This window comes from Xenopus laevis, chromosome 4L (assembly GCF_017654675.1).
Source record: "Xenopus laevis strain J_2021 chromosome 4L, Xenopus_laevis_v10.1, whole genome shotgun sequence".
In the NCBI taxonomy this organism is placed as follows: Eukaryota; Metazoa; Chordata; class Amphibia; order Anura; family Pipidae; genus Xenopus; species Xenopus laevis.
Genome location: NC_054377.1, coordinates 28,130,890 through 28,137,981, shown reverse-complemented (window position 1 = coordinate 28,137,981; position 7,092 = coordinate 28,130,890). Strand labels below are relative to the sequence as shown.

The window sequence follows — 7,092 nt, the reverse complement described above, 5'->3', positions numbered from 1 at the left end:
CGAAACATTGTATGGCTAATAGTGCATGAGAAGCAATTAAAGAACTTGGCTTAGCAGTGACCAGCAGACATGAATATAGAACCTAAGTGGAAGGAATTGTTCAGTGTAAAAATTAAAAACTGGGTAAATAGGCTGTGCAAAATAAAAATGTTTCTAATATAGTTAGCCAAAAATGTAATGTATAAAGTTTGGAGTGATTGAATGCCTAATATAATAGCCAGAACACTACTTGCTGCTTTCCAAGTCTCTTGGTTTCCACTGATTTGTTACCCGGCAGTAAACAATCAGAGACTTGAGCAGAGGCCACATGGGCCATAACTGTTGCTTTTGAATCTGAGCTGCATGCTAAGGATCAACTGCAAACTCACTGAACAGTTATGGCCCCCCCTTCAAGTCGCTGACTAACTCATAGTTAGAGAGCTGAAAAGCAGGATCTCGTGTTTTGTTAGACATCTCCAGCCTTTATGACCTCTATTAATGGCCTCTAAAAACATGACCTTAATTCCACCTTACACCACAGAGTACTCCCTGCTGGGCTGCTGGGACACTCACATAGCATGGCAGCAGCAGCATGAGACGAGAGAGGAGTGGGAGGAGCAGAGTCACGTGGAAGATAGGACGGAGGAGCGGCCCTAGAACCCATCAGATGCATTCAAAGAGCTCCTGAGGCAATCCGTCCTGTGTTCCAGGTGAGGAGCAGCCCACTTAAACAAAATATAGAGCGGCCCGAATAGACAGATTGCCAGTCCAGGCCTGACAGCAAGATTGCCAATCGAAAATTTGTCCTGTCAAAAGGTTGACTTTTCCAGACTAACTAATATATTTCAATTTGCTGCATTTATCTCGCACAATGTTTTCTGTACAAAGGCAAATTACCCTAAATTTGAACGCCAGAGGTCTGCTGAACAGTTTGCTGCCCAATTTGCATATATTTACCAAAGTATGTGGTATGTATGAACCCCCGAATTAAAATAGTGCATATGAATTTTCTATCTTGCCAATTCAGCTTTTGCAACCCCCTGATTGTGTATTATGTGCAACAAGACCCCCTAATTGTACAAAGACCTCCAGAAAGCCATATATTTTTATAAAGTACACATTCTGCCGAATCCAACATTGGTTAAACCGCCTTTCTACATCAAACTACAAATCCTTCCTAAACGTTGTGGTTTTTATGACATTTCTGAAAATCGCTTAAAAATTGCCACATTTATCTTACACAATGTTTAACGTAAAAAAGAAAAATTCCCAAATATGAACACCAGATCTCTACTGAACAGTTTGACGCCCAATATGCATAGGTTTACTAAAGTATGTGGTATGGACCCTGAATGAAAAAAGTGCATATTGAATTTTCTCATCTGCCAATTCAGCTTTTGCAATCAGACTGTGTATTGGGTACCACAAGACCCCCTCAAACTGTCACTCCTCCCCACTCTCTGCAGAGGCAACATAAGCCACCAATGCAGAGAGAAGGGCTCATCTGCAGAAGAACGTACATGGCAGATGGAGCCCTTGCCCTTGCATGCCAGCACACACGCCGTATGTGCTTGGCAGGCAAAGGGTTAAGAAAAAGCCGAATGGAAAAAACTCAATTCTGCAAGTTCAAGTTGTGAAACCTAAAAACTCATCACATTTTTGGCAAAAAAAACCCTCAAATAGCTTGAATCAAGAGTTTTTGGGCAAAACCCTCCGAAATTTAACATCATGCAGGCTATTAACATCTTTAAATGGTTCAAGAGACCTTAGCCATTGACTCCTACACGACCTTGACAGATTTTAGTATTTTTTGGTCATTCTTTATTCTTTGCTGTTTTTGAGTAATTTTGTTTATTATTCAGCAGTTCTCTAGTTTGTACCCTAGCAATCATGCATTGATTTGAATAAGAGACTGGAATATGAATAGGAGAGGACCTGAATAGGAAATGATTTTAGGGCTTTAGGGGTGTAAGCAATAGAGGTGTCACAAGTGTGAACAATGCAAGGGGATTACAAGTGTTAACAATACAAGAGTTTACAGTCTGAATGTGAGGTATAAACAATGCAGTGGCCAGTTAATCTCAGCACTGGTACCTTTTAAATTTACACATAGTAAGCAGACACAGCAGGCAGACTTTCATTGGGGGAAGGGGCAACACAAGGGGGGTAGCGGGCCGCCAGTTAGACAGCAGTGGCCTAGATTATCTCTTATCTCAATATGAGCAGGGCCCTCTTTGCCTCTTGTATTGGTTTTCTGTAGTGTTTTTCCATATAATCTGTATGCAACATGTTCATATCAACTTTTTCCCTTTTTTCAGATATCAAGACTATCAAGATGTTTACAGATCTTTTATTTCTGGTTTTACAATCCAGAAAAAGAAAATGACGGTCCATTTTTATACTATTTTCTCTTGCCACGTCTCGCCATTTGCTACACGTTGTTCCTCTGGTGAGAGCAATCCTGATTACCCATGGGGTTGTTGGAAAAAAAACAAAAACATAATCCACTACTGTTGGGAGTAGAAATACTTTAATGTTTGGTGCAGAAGGAATACAGGAACATTATCTGTCACTAAACACTTTGCAGACAAGGGGAGGGGTGTCATAAGGAGTGAGCAGACATTTAGAAAAGAAAATTCAGTTGGCATACAGTCACTAAGAATCACAAATGCCTACAGTTTTAAAGGATCACTGCATTTATCATAGCAATAAAAGACTAATATATATATTTTTTAATTTAGGGGGTATATAAAAAATATTGAAATTACATACACAAATTTAATCCAGATCAGCTCTAAGATCCTGAGATAAGGCACAGCTTTAAATATTACACAACCTAACCACTCTGGAGGCTGTTCAGAAGTCAGAGGTTTAGGATTTCAGGCATTTAGCAACCCAAATCTTCTCATCTGCAATAAAAAGATGAAATATTAAGGGAAAGCTTATTTTAGGCTATAAAAATCACAGTGACTTGCTACAATGCAACTATATTCCAACATTAACTCAGAGAAACAACCCTAAAAAGTCACCCACACTGGTGAGTTACAGAGACAGATGTAGCTCTAAAGTCAGAGGGTCGAATACTGGCTCAGTGTCCCAGTGATTGAGGATAGAACCAGCCCAAGAGGGACTGGCACCGAAGACATAGCACCGGGGGCATAATCTACCTCCATACATTACATGTAGGGGTATACAGCAACACCCAACATGCCAAGAAATGGAGGTGCACAGAATGGTTGAACATTTCTAATGCGACAGAGTCAAGTGGCCAAATTGCTTCACCTTAAATTACAGGCCCCTCCCTTCCCTTTCTCCCCAAAAGGCCAAACACACAGCTCCATTTCCCATAAAGCAACTTCAACAATCCAGCCTATCACCATCCATGCATGCTCACCTCCATGCAGTCTGTAAAGAACAAACTTAGTCATGCAGCCCAATATATACCAGACGATCATCTCAGCAACAAGGAGGTGGGCAAGAGCGGTCAGTCAGAAGACTAGTTGAAACGAGAGACTTGGAACCCACAAGAAAGCCTATCACAGTTTATTGTTCCACGTGATTCCAGCATGGCTCCTGGAGGAAGGATTAAACGTCCAAAGAAAGTAAGACTCAGAAATTATTGAGTTCTTTTCTGAAGCAGAATAATCTTAATACTACTCCCTAAATCCTGTTAAGATATCCTTCCTTGATATCCATATTCTTCTACAAGGGTGCTGCTCTAATTGTGCTGCAGTAGTCTGTCGCAACTAACAGGTTGTGATGCGACAGTGGGTTTAGTAACAAAAGCACATCACCAAAAAAAGGGGTCAACATGCCCTATCGGTAATGTACACGGATACATTAGTAGTGGTTGAATGTCAGTCTCACATTAGGCACTGGGACAGAAAACTGTACTTCATACCCAATGCCTTACCAGGAATCTATAGAAAACCAAAGTTATGTTTTCATCCCGAGTAAATTCCATTTTTGTATAATTTATTTGCTTTAGTAGCTACTGACTGACATTTTCTAGTTAGATAGTTTGCTCTCCACAAAAAAATCCAAATCCTTCTCAGATATGAAGGCCCTCCACAACACTTCAATATTTATTGTAGTTATACACTATATGGAATTTGGCTCAAAGTGTCCCAGTGATTGAGGATAGAACCAGCCCAAGAGGGACTGGCACCGAAGACATAGCACCGGGATCATAATCTGCCTCTGTACATTACATGTAGGGGTACACAGCAACACCCAACATGCCAAGAAATGGAGGCACATAGAATGGTTCAACATCTCTAATGACGCAGAGTCAAGTTGTCAAATTGCTTCACCTTAAAATACAGGCCCCTCCCTTCCCTTTGTCCCAACAGACCACGCACACAGCCCCATTTCCCATTAAGCAACTTCAACAACCCAGTCTATTGCCACCCATGTGCGCTCACCTTCAAGCAGTCAGGAAAGAATGAATGTAGTCACACAGGCCAATATATACCAGACACGCATCTCATCAACAAGGAGGGCAAGAATGGTAATTTCCTTTCCTGTCCAACAAGAAGACTAGGTGAATGAAAAGAAAGTGTCACAGTTTATTGTTCCATGTGATTCCAGCATGGCTCCTGGAGGAAAGATTAACGGTCCAAAGAAAATAAGATATTCAGAAATTATGGAGTTCTTTTCAGAGGCAGAATAATCTTAATACTACTCTCTAGATCCTGTTAAGATATCCTTCTCATTCCTGGATATCCATTTTCTTCTACAAGCGTGCTGCTCTAACTGTGCTGCAGTAGTCTGTTGCAGCTGACAGGTTGTGATGTGACAGTGGGTTTGTTTAGTAACAAAAGCACATCTATCACCAAAAAAAAGGGTCAACATGCCCTATCGTTAACGTACACAGATACATTAGTAGTGGTTGAATGTCAGTCTCACATTAGGCACTGGGACAGAACATTGCTCTTCATACCCACTGCCTTACCAGGAATCTATAGAATATCAAAGTTATGTTTTCAACCCTTGAGTAAATTAAATTTTTTTATACTTTATTTGCTTTAGTAGCTACTGACTGACATTTTCTAGTTACATAATCTGCTCTCCACAAAAAAAATCCAAATCCTTCTGATATGAAGACCCCCTACAACACTTCAATATTCATTCTAGTTATACACTATATGGAATTTACATGCACAAATTTTATCTAGATCTGGAGATAAGGCACAGCTTTAAATATTACACAGCCTAACCACTTACCATTCTCCGGAGTGTGTTCAGAAGTCAGAGGTTTAGGATTTCAGGAATTTAGAAACATAAATCTTCTCATCTGTAAAGCCTGCAATAAATAGACGAAATATTAGGGGGACACTTATTTTAGGCTATGAAATCGCAGTGACTTGCTACAATGCAACTACATTCTGACATTAACTCAGTGAGAAACAACCCTAAAAAGTCCCCCACACCGGTGAGTTGCAGAGACAGATGTAGCTCTAAAGTTAGAGTCAAATACTGGCTCAAAGTGTCCCAGTGATTGAGGATAGAACCAGCCCAAGAGAGGGAATGGCACCGAAGACATAGCACCGTGGGCATAATCTACCTCTGTACATTACATGTAGGGGTACACAGCAACACCCAACATGCCAAGAAATGGAGGTGCACAGAATAGTTGAACATTTATAATGCCACAGGGCCAAGCGGACAAATTGCTTCACCATAAATTACAGGCCCTTCCCTTTCCATTTTCCACAGTTCCATTTCCCATTAGGTGACTTCAACAGCCCAGTATCGCCAGTCTCGTGCGCTCACCTTCATGCAGCCTGGAAAGAACAAATGTAGTTACGTAGCCCAATATATACCAGACACACATCTCACAAACAAGCAGGAGGGCAAGAGCAGTAATTTCCTTTCCAACAAGAAGACTAGGTGAAACGCGAGGCTTTGAACTCAAAACAAAGCCTGTTGCACGGTTTATTGTTCCTCCTGATTCCAGCATGGCTCCTGTAGAAAAGATAAATTGTCCAAAGAAAGTAAAGGTGGCCATACATGGATAGATCCGCTTGTTTGGCGATGTCGCCAAACGAGTGGATCTCCCTCCGATATGCCCACCTTGTGGTGGGCAATATCGGGCTGATCCGATCGTGGGCCCTAGGGCCCAACGATCGGATCCTAGCGTTTGCAAACGGGCGGTCGGATCGCGGGACCGCATCAACGATCAGATGCGGCCACGATCCGACGGGATTTTTAACCCCATCCGATCGAGATCTGGCCGACTTTCGGCCAGATCTCGATCGGGAAGCCCGTCGGGGGCCCCCATACACGGGCCAATAAGCTGCCGACTCGGTCTGTCGGCAGCTTTTATCGGTCCGTGTATGGCCACCTTTAGATACTCAGAAATGATAGCGTTCTTTTCGGAGGCAAAATAATCTTTAAACTCTAGATCCTGTTACGCTAACCTTATCTTCCCTTGATCTCCATATTCTTCTACAAGGGAGCCGCTGTATTTGTGCTGCAGTAGTCTGTTGCAACGGACAGGTCTGTTTAGTAACAAAAGCAAATCTATTACCAAAAAAGGGCTGAATATGACCTAATGTATAGATACATTAGTAGTGATTTAATGTCAGTATCACTTTAGTATAAAGCCACAAGTTTTGCGAATGGCTTTAGTCTTTATAAAATATAATTACATTTTCACCTTTCCCCATTAGTTTATGAATTAAGTTCTTTGTGTTTTCATCTAAAGTTGCAATATAAAAAGACCATCTACCGAATCCACTATTTTGGATTTGACCGAACCCCCGAATTCTTTGCGAAAGATTCGGCCGAATACCGAACCGAATCCTAATTTGCATATTCAAATTATGTGTGGGAAGGGGAAACATTTTTTACTTCCTTGTTTTTTTAACAAAAAGTCACTCAACTTCCCTCCCCTCCACTAATTTGCATATTCAAATTAGGATTCAGATTCGGTTCAGCCGAATCCTGCTGAAAAAAGCCGAATCCTGGCCGAATCTCGACATAAATCCTGGATTCGGTGCATCCCTACCATCGACGCTCAATTGAAAACTGCACTTCCTACCCAACACCTTACCAGGAAGGCCAAAGTTATGTTTTTAACCCTTTAAAAAAAACGACATATTAATACTT

At 41.3% G+C, this 7,092-nt stretch overlaps 2 long non-coding RNA genes and 3 other non-coding genes across 7 annotated transcripts; 1 reads left to right on the top strand and 4 right to left on the bottom strand.

Moving 5' to 3' along the window:
• Positions 1-364: 364 nt before the first annotated feature.
• Positions 365-3,553, top strand: LOC108713928. The gene is made up of 2 exons (XR_001935249.2): positions 365-689; positions 2,298-3,553. It is a non-coding gene; the product is annotated as an uncharacterized LOC108713928 (long non-coding RNA).
• LOC108713927 lies at positions 2,318-6,070 on the bottom strand. 3 transcript variants are annotated; one of them, XR_001935244.2, is made up of 4 exons: positions 5,206-6,070; positions 4,404-4,577; positions 3,374-3,552; positions 2,318-2,888 (listed from the first exon to the last, which is right to left on the bottom strand). It is a non-coding gene; the product is annotated as an uncharacterized LOC108713927 (long non-coding RNA). The 3 variants fall into 3 exon arrangements; XR_001935245.2 differs by having other exon boundaries at positions 2,319-2,888; positions 4,404-4,518; XR_001935247.2 differs by having other exon boundaries at positions 2,319-2,888; positions 4,404-4,502.
• On the bottom strand, positions 3,069-3,203 carry LOC121403524. The gene has a single exon (XR_005967375.1). It is a non-coding gene; the product is annotated as a small nucleolar RNA SNORA57 (small nucleolar RNA).
• On the bottom strand, positions 4,100-4,234 carry LOC121403525. Its single transcript, XR_005967377.1, has one exon. It is a non-coding gene; the product is annotated as a small nucleolar RNA SNORA57 (small nucleolar RNA).
• On the bottom strand, positions 5,466-5,602 carry LOC121403526. Its single transcript, XR_005967378.1, has one exon. It is a non-coding gene; the product is annotated as a small nucleolar RNA SNORA57 (small nucleolar RNA).
• Positions 6,071-7,092: the final 1,022 nt, after the last annotated feature.